General features: G+C 38.3%; 1 protein-coding gene across 2 annotated transcripts in view; it reads left to right on the plus strand.

Annotated features, from left to right (window-relative positions):
- The window catches only part of LOC6581235 (myb-like protein AA), a 65,378-nt gene that overhangs the window by 41,714 nt on the left and 8,394 nt on the right, over positions 1–15,270 (plus strand). The window contains exon 1 of one of the 2 annotated variants that reach the window (XM_032731084.2): positions 318–353. The exons of the other annotated variant lie outside the window; for it this stretch is intronic. The gene's annotated coding sequence lies outside the window, so the exon portion shown is untranslated. Of the gene's footprint in view, positions 1–317; positions 354–15,270 lie in introns of those variants that run through there. 2 annotated transcript variants of the gene reach the window in all.

Raw genomic sequence — 15,270 nt, forward strand, 5'->3', positions numbered from 1 at the left:
ACAACAACAGCAGCAGCAGTCGCAGCACTAACAACAACAACAACAATAACAACCCTGTTAATGTACATATACATAACATAGCATGTAAAGTGTGCTTAGTTAAATTCACATCAAATCAAAAAGAAAATCATACAAAATAAATAATAATTTTAATCAAATTCTGTGTGTGCGTGTATGTGTGTGTAAATGTGTGTAGCAAAAAGTCAATATAAGCATAATTTGTAAATTATAAATAACTAACGAAATTCCTAAACAAATTGTAAAAATCATCTATATACATATATACAATAACAAAATCGCAAACAGAGCAGCAGCAGCAGCAACAACAACAACGACAACAATTAATCATAAAGGTGAGCAACGTAAATTCATTTCTGTTTTTCTACCTTGCTATTACACACTGTGTGTGTGCATTATTTTCGACGTCAGTGTAGCGGGCGGAAAAACAAAAATACAAACAAAAAATTTGGCGTTTTTAATGGGCAGCAACAACAACAACAACAAACTAGAAGGCAACTACCTAATTATACTTATGATATGAGTCGACTATTCGCATTCTCTTAGCGAAACGCATTCCGGCGACTTCCTGTCAAAACACACACACACACACACACACACACAACCTCACACACTCACACATACAGCAACAACAGCAACAGCGGCAAACATCCAGTCACAGAAAAAGACAAAAATTATAGAAAATGTCCACTGTTCACATAAATGCAATAAATTTTGAAATCAACGCCGCATTTTCGACAAAAAGTCATATATAAATATTCAAATACAGTAAAAGCTCTTTAAGTGAAACTGAACCATAAATATTCATCAAAAATAAAATAGCAAATTCCTAAATAAATTATAGTATAAACAAACAAAAGTTATAGTAAAAACTCTTTAATATTGTCTAATGAATTTGAATACATCTTATAACTTTTTATAATGTTTTCATTGCCTTAACTACATTTCCATTTCTTGTATTTGCCAATACTATTTAGCGTGCATTTACTGTAGAAAGCAATTTTTGAATGCTCTTTAAAAACCCTTCAGCTATTTTTTGTGGCTGTCATAAAAAATGTAGCAATAAATAACAAAAAGCACAAATATTTGGAATCTAAAAAAAAAATTTTTGATTTTTTTTTTCGAAATTTTTAGTTTATTTTCTATAGATTTATTTATTTTCCTTTTTTTTTTTTTTTTTTTTTGCTAATTTGGGCGTGTATAGCTTGTGGGGGCGTGTGCTCACAAAATATGACAACAATGAAATATAGAGCATAAATATGTAAGCATATATATGCAAATACATTTATATGTATATAATAAGAGCTTTATCTGTGTTATGTATGTCAGCCACTTGTTGTTTGCCAGATATTTGGATATTATTCAGGAAAAACTCTTAGTTTAAACTTAACGAAAATGTCAGCTGCTTGTTTTGAGCTAGTTCCCAGTGCTTTTCCATGTGCTAGTGTTTTTTTTTTTTCGATCTAGCGCAAATCGTAGATAGCATGGGCAGCCGTAGCGAGAGCATGAACTAAACAAAAGTCCAAGTCACAGCTCACACACTCGCTCCACACAGCTCTACTCACTCTCTCACTCTCTCTCTGTCTCTCTCCTCTCTCGTTTTGCTCTACCTCCCGCTCTCTTGGTAGGCAAATCACTTCCGTGCAATGAACCCATGCGTAAGCTAGAGCTAAGGAAGTGGCTCGGTTTCTGTTATTTTTTCTTTTCTTTTTTTTTTTTTTTTTTTTTTTTTGCTTCTGGTTCTGTCTCTGCCTATGTTAGGTATGCTCCTACGTCTTGACTGGGGCTCTGCTTACATACCTACATAGCTACACACGTGCTCGCACACACAGATGGAGCGAGCGAGAGAGAGGGAGAGGGACAGAGTGGGAGCAAGAGAGGGAACCTTTTCAGCTAGGCTGTAGGTGTCGTCAGCCTTGTGTGCGTAGGGTCGCGCAATCAGCTACGGTGAACTCTCGGCTACCAGACACATTCGCTGCTCTCGAGTCTAGCCAACACTTTTGGCTCCAGCTAAACGACGAGCAACTAATTCAAAGTATTTTATAGACTAGGAAATCTAGTTGCTAGATGTATTGCAAATTATCAGTATTTTTTATTATTATTTCATTGCCATTTAGTCATTCTAATAATCGCTTTATATTGTTAAGATAACAATTAGGAAATTCATTTTATATTGCTTATTATTATTAGCATTATCATTGCTAGTATTATAATTAGAATTTTATTATATATCCATTGCAAGTCTAGCATTACCATTGTCATTATCATTAACATGGGCATTGTCATTATTATTACCATCATCATTACTATTGATATTGCTATATTCATGACCATTAACTGTGTCATTAGCATAATCATTATCATTATTGTTGTCAATACCAATGTCATTGTCATTGGCAAACTATAATTATTATTCTCATTATCATTGGCATTATCATTGTCAATATTATGATTATTAACATTATTGTCATTGTCATTATTATGATCATAATTTATTATACCTTTTTCGCAATTTAAAACAAGTGTACCTAATTTATTTAAATTTAACGTCTGCTTTGACCGTCGACCAAGATCTCGCTCAGAATTTTGAACCCGGATTTTCAGTTCACTGAAATTGATTGCCTACCTAATAAAACTGATCAAACGGGTAGTCTGACGTGTGACGTATATAATTTTATAATGATTCCATAATTAATTAAAAAGTGATTCTTTATGAAAGTTGTTAATTCGAAAGGTGTCTCAAAGTATGTGATTAAAATCTTTATAATAATTTAATTTATACTTCTTATAAAAACAAAACCGAGTCAACTGAAATTGTGTTAGCCCTAGAATGTTACGGAGCTGAGAAATTTATAGAGTCCAAGAAAGTTTTTTGTTGTCTCTTTGAAAAGACAATGAAATGCAAGGGCAATAACTAACAACAATTAAAGCAATAAATTAATCGAAAGCTAATTAAACATCTGACGCGACCAAGCTGGTGCAGACAAAAGCAACAACAAGAAGAGCAATAACAACAATGAGCAAGGTCTTATTGTATTACTATTATTATTGTTGCTGTCATGGTTCGTTCTCTTTAATACAATTTTTTGTTGTTTTTGCTTATCAAGCGTCTGGCTTCTGCTTCTGACCGGGCTTATCAATGGTGTGGAATAAAATTGAGTTCATTTATATACGTATGAGCATATGCGCACACACATATAGACATATATAGATACATATTCAGCAGATATCACGAAACGGCACCTGTATCAGACGCCCACATGACCAGCCGCCAGATTAGAAGCAGATGCGCGATTAGAGTGAACCTTGAAAAGTTGTTTAGATCTCTGCAGCGGTACATAAGCACGTACATACCATACATGTATATATTTTTCCGATCTGCTAGGCCTAGATATATGTTTGCCATATCTTTAGCTGAGCTTAACTATCAACGGAGAAACTTAGAATTTAAATAAAATAGAACGGAATCGCAACGCAATAAAAACTTGAACCCCAAGACAGCTGCACTATATATCACACTTACACACATATATGTATATAGTCTCACACACACCCACACTGTCTCACTCACACGCTAATCTCGGCCTCATGTCTGGGTCAAAGTCTGAAAAATTTGTTTGATTCCGTTTCGTTTTGTTGCGGTTTCTTTTTGTTTGCTATTTTTCTTCTGTTGGCATTGGCCATTGTAGTCGAACGCTGGATAATCCCGTTTGTTGGAGCAGCTGTTGCGAATATTGCGTATACGCACAACAACAAACACGCACACACACACGCACACACTGAGAGAGACATTCGCACAGCAAAAGTCGCTAATTTATTGAATGCCAAAGCTGGAAGTTTTTTTCATTGTGAAATGAATTGTGCAAGCAAATTCATAAAAAAAAGGCACGACAATATGCATGCCGAACAGGTTCTTTTAGCATGTCATGCACTGTAATTGATAACTGACTTTGTTTAGGAACATTTTCGGGTGAAAGTACACAGAACAAATTCGAAAAACCTTGTACAAGTGCCGTCAGCCATGCAGACGATGTCGTGACTTCCTCTATAACAAATAAAATATAAATATATATCAGATATACATATATACATATACACATAATCAATAAGTTTTAATCTGAAAGCTCTTAAAGCTATCTTTCTTCTTACCCGCTTTTCGCTACCTGTTTTGTCTACTGGGCACGCAACTATTTAATCATGCCGTCTGTCTGTCATGCGGTCGTAGTGTGATTCGATGTCTTGTGATGCTCTGCTATAGCGCGATCCAGACGTAGCATTAGTCAGCCGGCTGACCTAAGATTGCTTTTTTATAATGCAAGAGTGAAATGTGATGTAGCCAAAAATTAAACTCAAAAGAAGCAAGCAATTATAGTAGAGAGTCTGTTAGACTAGATGATGCCCTACAATTTGGCATGATCTGCGCTCCTCAGCCTCAAGACCCAGTTCAATCAACTAATTTAGAAAACCTTAAGTCTTCACAGCTCGTACACGATTAGCAGCATTTGATTTGAGTTCTGTCCGTTTAAATAGGTTAAACCGTTACATACAGTAGCACACATACATCATACCTCTTTCTAGTCATTCACAATGGCCTCAGGGTATTCGAAATACAAAACACACACACACACACAAACATCAAAGCCAGACGAAAATGTTGACAGATGAGCTAAGCGACGAGGAGACGCAACGAGTGAAAGAGACAGCGGCGCATGTGAATGTTTCATTGATAAAATTATAGAAAACTGAATGCTAGACGCCAATAACAACAACAACAACAACAACAACTACTATATAAAGTCTATATAAAGTGTGCTGCTGATGTTGATTATGTAATAAAAAGTAAGGCCGCAACGCATGTAAATCAAAATCGCCTGATATATACATATATTATATATGTATATGTATATAGTGCGTCTACCAGACGGCGCTGTGTGCGCGTGTGTGGGCGAGACGGATGACGGACATGGCTTGCTTTTTTTTTTTATTATTTATTTGTCATGCTTTTGACATTTTGCAACAGAAACCCCGCGGCAGACCCAAAAGCTGATAAAGACTTTTATTATGTACTTACGATTTGCCAAATACATTATATATTTAGTTAGTCTCTGTGCCTCTCTCTGTATATCCCTATTTATATATATCTGTATACATATTAGCCAGGCTCAGCGACGTTGGCCAAAGGCAAAAGACAAACGTCTGCTGACTGCTAGGCACGTCATCTGCTGCTGCTGCTGCTGCTGCGCCGGCCACTAGCATCGTGTGTGGCCAGACAGTGGAGCTAAGTGTGGTGCGGTGGTGTCGAGTGTGCTGCAGCTGGTGTTCACTGATAAGCCAGACTGGGGCGCTGGCAAACGGAAACGAGTTATCGCTTGATAATGGACCAGGGACCAGAGACCACAGACTAAAGCAGCAAATAAATCAAACAGCAAAAACAGTCAGACCTTAAAGCTACACTCGAAGAAAATGCTAGGCAGCTCTGAGGCGAGGGTAGGTTATTAAATATGGCATATATGTTATGCTTAATCTATATATTTATATAGTAAATAGGAATTTGTATGCAATTACCAATTTGCTTCTTCTTCAAGCTGCGACAAATACATCTCTTTCAGCATATTTTAAACTTATTTCATGCTTTATTTTTTCGTCCTTGTCACCTGTTTAATTGCTATTAATTTTGTGCAGTGTACACTGACATAAAGAATGCCATATTTTGCTTCTTTTTTTTTTCGTCTTTTGTTGTTTCTCTTTGCCTTTTCTTTTGCATATTCCTTGCCTGTGCACTTCGGCTTCGGCTCGTTCTCTGCTTCTCGGAAATTTGTCTCGACTGTCAGCAGACTTTGTCCGATTGGCAACAAGCTAAGCTACCAACAGGGAGACGCGCCTGTGGCCTACATTTGGCACATATACTCACACACTAGCACTAGCACACACACACAAACACACACAGCTGGAGCTGCTCGTTTATTATGGATATAGGTTCGTATCGTTGCTGCACAGGCATCGCTGCTGGGCTCATCAATGATTTATTCGCGTTTCGCGTGTTCCACACACATATTATATATACATAAGCATATGCCCCTGTGTGTGTGTGTGTGCGTCTGCGTCCTTTTGCTGGCGGCTCTTGGGTCTGAGGCTTGGCACACAAAATGCGCAACTTCCTGCTTTAATGGCTTTGCCTTTTGGGCTCCTGCCTGTGTTTCCTTCTCGCCTGTCTGCTTCCATATACATAAATACATATATATTTTTATATATTTGTATATAAATGTGTGTGTGTGTGTGTGTGCAGACATCCTTGATTGCCAAAAACGAAATGTAGGTCAATAGAATTTCTTGATTGCGTAACGTGCTGTTGTTGTTGCTTCTGTTTTTTTTTTTTTTTTTTTTTTATTGTTGTGCTCGCATTTCATTGGCTCGCAATGCTGACTTAAAAAAGAAATTTAGCCGCGCGTGGCTAAATTCGATTGATGATGATTGATGCTTGGGCCGGGGGCTTCGGGGCACATTGGCCAGACAGTTTCGATTACATCAGAGAAAGCGCCGACGACTGCCTGACTGCCTGACTGCTTGACTGCCGGACTGGCTGGCTAATGACATACGAGATATCATTAAGGCAGTCCAGACTGGAAATCCCACAGACAAGGCCAAATGTCATATCGTGGAGTGAATCGTGATATCGATAAAATCGAAATAATCACTTATAGTCGTCTGCGGCTATATATGTATATACTATATACGTGTCTGGAACTGTGCCTCGGAATTGCCAACGTTTGGACTTTGCTGATTAAAAGTCAAAGCTGCTTCTTGACAACAGTAAAAAAAATTCGGAGTCGATAGATGTAAGGGGGGAATTCAATGGACTGGGAGGTTTTTTATTTTGGCGTGTGTGCTGAAAATGAGTTCGCATTAATTCTGTTGACGGTCATTGGCCAAACCCTCGAAAACAATATATATAAATATGTATATAAAAACCAAAAAAAAAGAGGAAGAAAACAAGATAGAAATTTGAAATTTAAATTGTCTACGAATGAAACTAATAGAACAGAACATACACACACACACACATGTAAATATCAAAATAAAATTCCTGAACACTGAATGTCTGCAAAGCGTGCAAGCGAGAGAGAGAGAGATATCGTCTAGGTAGGTGGGTTGGGGATCACATATAGGCCTCGAAAAAATATAGAGAGAGAGAGAACACATACACACACACACACAGATGGTTTTTTGTATGCGGTATGACGGGATGGTATGGCATGGTATGAGACGAAACGGAACGAGTAATTTTTTTCGAGTGGCGAGACGTTGATGAGCGGGCGGCGCGAGCGGGATGGCAATAGTTAAAAATAGATAGACAAATTGTCGCGTCATGCACAAAAAGCAACGAGAAACAAGTGAAACAAAAAAGAATGGCCAAAGCGTACTAAACAAAAACAACAATTGTTGTGAATGCAAAAGCAGAAGAGAAACAGAGGCATATGCAGAGGCAGTGGCAGTAGCAGCGGAAGAGAGCGGGAGAGGGAGCGTGCGAATAACAACAATGGTAAAAACTGCATAGTCGGCGTCTGGCTAAAAACTGTTGTTTTTGTTTTTGTTTTTTTTTTTTGCTTTACTTTTGTCCTACGCTTACTTTGTCTGCTTCATTTTGTATATTTAAGGCAGACAAATATGGAAGAGAAGAGGAAGGGAGCAAGAGATAGCGAACAGTGTTGAAAATTGCAATCAAAATTTATTGTGTTCCCCCGATAAATGTCTGGCAAATCAAATGAAATGTCTAAACTGTCTGCCGTGCACCTTACGACATCCACCAGACATAGGCTCTCGTATTTATATGGCACGGCCGTGCACCATGACGCTCGGACACATCAATTTCAGTCGAGTGCCGACAATCCCCAGCACACTAGGTACCAAAAACGCGAAAGAACAACAGTGCCAACTCGATAAAGTGAACAGAATTGAAGAAAAACAAAGCTTAAGCAAATATACATGTGATCGATAATTATCGAAAGTGCAAGAAGGTGATGTGAAATTGAAAAGCAAACCGCATATAATGTGAAAGATAAAAAGCAGTGAATTGTATGTGTGTATCGAAGTATTTATCGATAAATAATCGATTGTGCGACTTGCTCAACAATATTAAAGAAAACGTAAATTAATTAATTAAAATGCAGTTGATAAAACGAAATCTAAGTTTTGTGTTGCTATCGAACAGTTATCGTTAAACTAGTTATAGCAAAACAATCAAATATACTGTGGTGAAAATATTATAAAAGTAATTGTTATGTAAGCATAGTTACAAAATCAATAATGAAATCCTATTGCTAGTTTCTGCAAATTTCGTGATCGATAAATTATCGTTAGTGCTACAAATCCAGAGCTGAAAATCCGATAAAGTTAAATAATTTTGAAAGAGTTTTCCTAAATATCCAACAGTTTCACTGTACCAAAGTGTAAAACTCAGACAGTGCGATCACTTTGCCATTTATCGATTGATCGATAATTATTTCGTTTGCCCTGTGACATGGCCGATGTGCAATTAAGCTCTCATTTTCAATTGGGCATTTTCCTTTGATCGCTCGTATTATTTTTAGATCCGTTTGTCGAATCGCATGTATTTATTCGCTACCAAAACTCAAAAAATCGAACATAATCAATTAATATATATTAATTAAGCCATTAATAGCTTTTCACTAATCATTTTGTTTGGCCGCAAAAATGCTGAAATGCTGAAAAAATGTATATATACATATATATATGGAGAACTGAAACTAAACTGGACCCGGCTCTTCATGCCACGACCATACAATTAGCTACACGCGCTGCCGCCGCAACCCCCGCCACCCTCTAGACACCCTCTCGCACTCTCTGTCTCTCTCTCGCGCTCGCTCTCAAATAGAAAGATTCCCATTTAGACAGTTAAAATGTGTTTTAGGTGCAAAGAAAGTGCAAATTGCAAAGTCGAAAATATTATATTTTATACTCCACAAATATAAAGTATAAAAACAAGAGAACAGATATAGATACATATATCTGTATATATACAAAAATCTATACAAGTATATTGTTTTTCTCTATTTCATTTTGTGCTGCTCAGCTGGCGCTTATCATTTGTTATTTATTTATTATTATTATTATTTTGGGCAATGAATTCCATTGATAACTGCGGCGGCCCGTTGAAAGTGCAATGGAATAAAGTGGAAATTAAAACGCCATTTCCCATTGTTGCTGCGTATGAGTAATTTATAACATATATTACGTATACGCGGCGTAATTCCGTGAAAAACTTGCTGAGCCATCAGGCGGTGAGCACGGGCCAAGCCGATAGCTGAGCACGCGTTAAATATCGGACAGATAGAAAGTTAAGTAAAGCCGTGTAAGATATGGAAAAGTGGCGAATGACCGACTAGAAGATACCCTGTAATTCATCAGATTAGAAAGTGAAGTGCAGTGATTCTAGATCTGTGTATATCATGTCAACAAAGTATGCTAGACAATGGCGTTAGAAGTGTTATATGATACCCTGTACATAGCGTGTAGAGTAAAGCTAGTTAATTTATTCATATATCATAACCGTGGAAGACATATCGCCCCCTTTTACTCGCTGAGCACACAAAAAGCATTTTTGCAGTTGACATAGTTTTAGTTGGATTTTTTTTTTTTTTTGGAAGAGTTGCATTTTCTGTTCGTAGGACTGGCAGTCGCCGAGCATTGTTGCTCCGCTTTATTAAACTAGTTTCCAACCCTCCAGTTGCCGCTGACCCACATATGAGGCTAGGCGGCGACTGTGGCGGCACTTCAAGCATAGCAACGAGGTCAATGAGTCATTGGCCGTTGCAGCTTAGAGAGCCCAGCCCCTAACCCAGCCAAACGCCCCTACCACACCCACACACACACACCCACATTCACATAGATACATAAAACATAAGAATAATGAAAAGTAAAGTACAAAAAGAAAATGCTACAATGGCAAATAGACGAGGCAATTTTTCGTAATATTTCGAAGCCTCTGTCAATATTTGCATGCAGCTACGTTGAGGCAAGCGCCAAGCAAACAAAAGCAGAATTCACCCCCTAGCGCCAAGCCCCCAGCTCAGCAGGCACCTAAAGTCGTGGCCAGTCGTCAGGTTGGCAAGTCCAAGAGTAAAGTAGAAGAAGCGCTAAGCAAACAAAACAGCGCAAAATCAACAAAGTATGACACAATGTTGCATTGGACGCAGCACAGAGAGGGAGCACATAACAGAACAGAGAGAGAGCGAGAGAGCAAGAGAGAAACAGAGAGAGAGGGAGCTAGGAGTTGCTCGGGGGGTTGCCGAGTAGCGATACTTAAGCAAATGCCAATGCGAATGCGGATGCCAAGCTTTGCCATAGAGCCGCAACTTAACTTTGATGGGCTTCCATCATCATCAACTTCATCATCGTTCTACTCGTCGGGGAATTTGGGGTAAGGTAGGAGCTCGACGCTGTAGGGGGTTGCTTGACTCCGACAAATTCGTGTCTAGACGGCAGACCCTGTGAACTTAATTATGACAACAAAAGCCAGCGCAGCTGTATCTGAGTCTCTCGCTTTTGTATAGCTATGAAAATGGTGTAACACAAAAAAAGCGAAGTGTATAAAAAGAGAGTATATATTGGGAGTATACGAAGAGAAGCTACTCTAAGAACTAACTTCAAATTTTTGCAGGTGGACTTTGACTCTTTATCAATTTGGGTTGATCAAATGTTACCTCGTTTTTATATATTGTTTATATGTACTGTTAATTTCCAGTTATGCTGATGACCATTGCACAGCTAAGCGAAATGCCCGTGTACATGTGTCGTATACGCAATGTCATCGGCGTCTGCCCAACATTGCGCATACGCCGCGTGCACGCCAAGTTTTTCCATACAACATTTTTTGCATTAATCAATTCATTCGGCACGGCGTGCTTGATGACGTTGCTGGCGATTATAAATATTCACATATACACACTTGTATATACATATATATACAAAAAAAATCTCTACAGTTTATTTTTTATAGTTTTCTGTCGTTGTGCTCGTTTGAATGCACATGCACTCGCTAAAGGTCAAATGGCAGCGAAAAAAAGCCACGAGTTTCATCATAGCAGACACGCTGCCTGAGACAGCAGTTGAGACGGAGACTGGGCGAGGTCTGTCACCATATCGCCCTCTCTCGCACTCTCTCTCTCTCTCTTTCTAGCTATCTCTGTTGTGGCCCCGTCTGCGGCTTGGCTCGGCTTTGCTTTGCCTTCGCTTTACTTTATTTTACTTTTTACGCCTTTTACATTTTTTGCCCCATTCATTTGCATGTTTGCCAGCAAACGCTTTGCGCTGTCTGCGTCTGCGATTGCATCAAAAGGGTTGACTCGACTTTGCGCTTGCTCTCTCTCTCTCTCTCTCTCTCATTCTTGCTCTCGCTCTCCTTCTCTCGCGCGGACGGAAACGGAAGCGGCGTCAGCAACGAGACTTTGTCGCTTGCATTTCTTTTTTCTTTTGCCTTTTGCATGTTGATATTGAAATTTTCTCGTTCGCTTCTGCTTGTTGAACTGCCAAAAAATTTTCGTATTTCGCCTGCATCGCTTGCCAAAAGCCCAGTTGTCCATGGCTAAGCAAGCGTGTGCAACAAAAATTGCACCCAGAAAGAGGAGTATCAGCTGTTTCAAATGCCAAATGGCATGCCCCGAAAACTTTTCTACTTTTTAGTCCAACCGAGGCATATTTAGAACAGACAAAACTCAGTTTTACAGCTGATTTCGAGCAATTACTTTCAGCACATATTGCATACATGAAATATCACGTGTTTGTAATGCCAAATGGCACGTGATGACATGAAAATTCCTCTACTTTCCTCTGTCTATCAATAGTTGATAATGCCCTGAGCATTCCACTACTATTCTCAGGCTTACTCATCTATTTAGAGCATTCTTATGTGCCCGACTGGGTTGGTCTGAATGGCCGTTTATGGCAAATTGAAAATCTATAAACGAATATTTGCGCTGTTTATTCACACAGTCATATTCGAAATTCGTGAATTTGAACAATTTCTGCAACGCTGTCTACGTCTGCGGCTGTCTGGCGCACTTGACTGACGTCAGTTGTCCGAAAATTCTATTTTATTTTCTGTTCAATGTTTATCAGACGTCGGAGCATAGATACGACTACCGCTAGGCATACGTATGTATACGTGACGCTCTACAGCTACTCGACCTCCACCTCTGCCTCACTCACTCACTCTATCTCTGGTCTATTTGATTTTAGCTACAATTTAATTGGCAGTGGTTACAAAGTCTGGCGAATTGCATCATATTCGAGCAATTTGGAATGAATAGATCAAGTCATAACAAAATTCTCTCACACACTACAATTCCTTCAAGTTCAATGTCATCTGCGCAGTATGCTAGTGTATACGCAGTATATATACTTGTATTAACATGCTAAAGGCACGATTTGAGTTGAGTTGAGTGGATGCGAGTTCAGTTTAGTTGCAAGCCCGACATTTCGCCTCATTCAGTTAGACCTTGACATCAATTAAGATGTCAATGCTCCTACTGACCAAATACTCATAACATATATACCTAACATATATACATATTTCTACTACATCTATATCTATATCTTTATATATATTTATATTTGTATATAAATGCACTTGACTGTCATTAGCGCTGCTATCATAATCATTAAATTAATAACTTGAAGAATTCAGCGAGAACCGAGCTCAAAAGCTACAGATAGACACACATATGTGTGTATATATGTATGTATATATAGCATATAGCATGGCATATCAGATAAACCCACCTCGAGGCACCTCCTTTCACTTAATCAATTGAATTGTCAGCCTCCAAATTGCCCGATTACCATTTGAACAGTCCATTCATTGTGTACTTATACCCATTACTTATACATTAGGGTATATTAGTTTATATCAAATTTATGTTACAGAGGGAAGAAATTATTCTCTAATCTAATTACTGAAGTCATAGAATTACACACAGAATAATTATAATGATAATATTGCTAATTATAATGAAGCTGATGATAATGTACTTTGCAATTAATAGTCATGATGATGATGACGTATATGAAATTTTATTTATTATAAATAAATAAATTACAAGTGAGGCTGAGATTAATAATGATTTTGAAAATCAGAAAGATTTATAATAATTATAATGGCTGATTGATTTAATCATTGAAATGATAATACTATAATCAGTTCATTAGATTATCATCACTTTGGTTAGGTTATCTCCCAGTTGTGCACTCCCTACGTGCTTTTTGCTTCTTCTTTTGCATAGCTGCCTCCGTTGCAGTTCAAGGAACTTGCCGTCCGTCAACTTTTCGGACATTTGCCGCCCCATTGCCCCTGCCTCATTTAAAGTTATGTGCTTTTATTTTTGCATTGGCGTTGCAAACAAGTTTACACACTGCCCACCACAGCCAGCGGCGTGTGTGTGTGTGTGTGTGCGTGTGCCCACTAGGAGATCAGCGCGTCAACTAAAAATAGCCACAAAATCCATTTAAGTCTCTCGCACAACAAATCGAAGGCAGACCACAAGCTGACTGCCCGACTGGCTGGCTGGCTGGCTAGCTGGGTGCCAGCCTGCCTGCTAAGTCCGTAAGCTAAACAGCTGTCTACATATTGAACAAATATCAATTTTAAGACTCATAATGACATTAGCTTAATATGTCACATTAATTTATTGCGTACTCGATTTGGAATGTGGTACAGTTGATTCCAGGAAACTACAATTTTTTCTTTCGCCTGCCTATTGATTTCAATTTATGCGTTATGCAGTGAAGACTCCTTATAGTTGTACAGGAAATGAATAGGTAGCTAAATAGATATAGGTATATATAGAAAGATAGATATATAGTTAGATAGAGAGATAAATGAATAGATGATAGACAGATAGCGAGATATATCTATACGTCCAATATGTGGCTCTTGGGTGTGTGGCAAGTTGGAAAAAAGTTATCTACCCTATATTTAGAGCTGCCAATTTATGCATTTAATTCAATTACTTAGAATCAAATACTGCAAGCTTCCACATCTCATTAGCTGTATATTTCTCAGAATTCGAAGCCCGCACCATCGCAACCTGACGCAATCTAGTTGTTCTAACCATGTGACCCGCTTCTACAGGGCATTTGTATGCACGTGTCGCTGAGTGCTATTTGTTTTTTTTTTTTTTTTTTAGATATGACTGTGTCGCAGACGCGCTCAATCAGTCAACTGCGATAAAAATTACAGCAACAATGCAATTAAACAAAAAAAAAAAAAAAAGAGAGAACAGGTATAATACAAAAAAAAGAAAATGAACAAAAAACTAAGCGTTGAGCCGGTTGAGTCACCTGTTCACCGTCGCAGTCGCAGTCGCAGTCAGCGTCGACCGCAACAGCGGCTGGGAATGCGCAAAAGTCTAAAGTGCCACTTGTTGTTGCTTTTGTTGTTGTTGTACTGTTGTAAAGTTGCAGCCAGACAGACAAGCATAAATACACACGCGCACACACACCACCACCTCTCTCTCACACACACACACACACACACACACACACACACACACACGCCGACTCTGTTGACAAGTCGTTGTACATTTTAGTTGATTAACTTCATTTTTGTTGTTTTTTTTTTTTTTTTGCAAAATTATCTTTTTTCAGTTTTTTATTCGTCTGGCATTTCGGTATTTGATATAATCGTGAACATTTTCGCTGTTCAGTTTTTGTTTCATTTGTATCCTATTGTTGTTTTTGTTTTTTGGCCTTTCATTGACCCAGACGCACACCTGACTGCCGACTGATCCCAGACAGAAAAAAAAAACTTCCATTATCTTCCCCTGTGAAGTTGATGCCCCACACATTGTAGCTGCGTCATTCATTTTCGTGTTTGGCCTCGCTTAATTGTAACTGTACATCAAACAAATCGTGCGACAGACATTACAAATATTTACTTGGCGCCCCTCAAGGCCTGGTATGCTGATCAGACGAAAATACTACGATAAATACATACGTAAATATTGTTTCTTTTTGGAGATAGATTGATAGATTAATAAATGTCAGCGTAAAAAATCATCATATTAAATGTTTAGTATTTTTTAAATACCCCTATATTTACTTTCAGTATCAATTTAAAACTAACAAGTAACTGAATTCCGATGCAATCATTTTTTCACTACTACAAAGCCATCAATCTTACTTTTTATACCAGTCATTCCATTAGGTTTTTAAAAAAGCCCGCAAAATTCCGGCAAT

Source organism: Drosophila mojavensis, unplaced genomic scaffold (genome assembly GCF_018153725.1).
Source record: "Drosophila mojavensis isolate 15081-1352.22 unplaced genomic scaffold, ASM1815372v1 contig_74, whole genome shotgun sequence".
NCBI lineage: Eukaryota > Metazoa > Arthropoda > Insecta > Diptera > Drosophilidae > Drosophila > Drosophila mojavensis.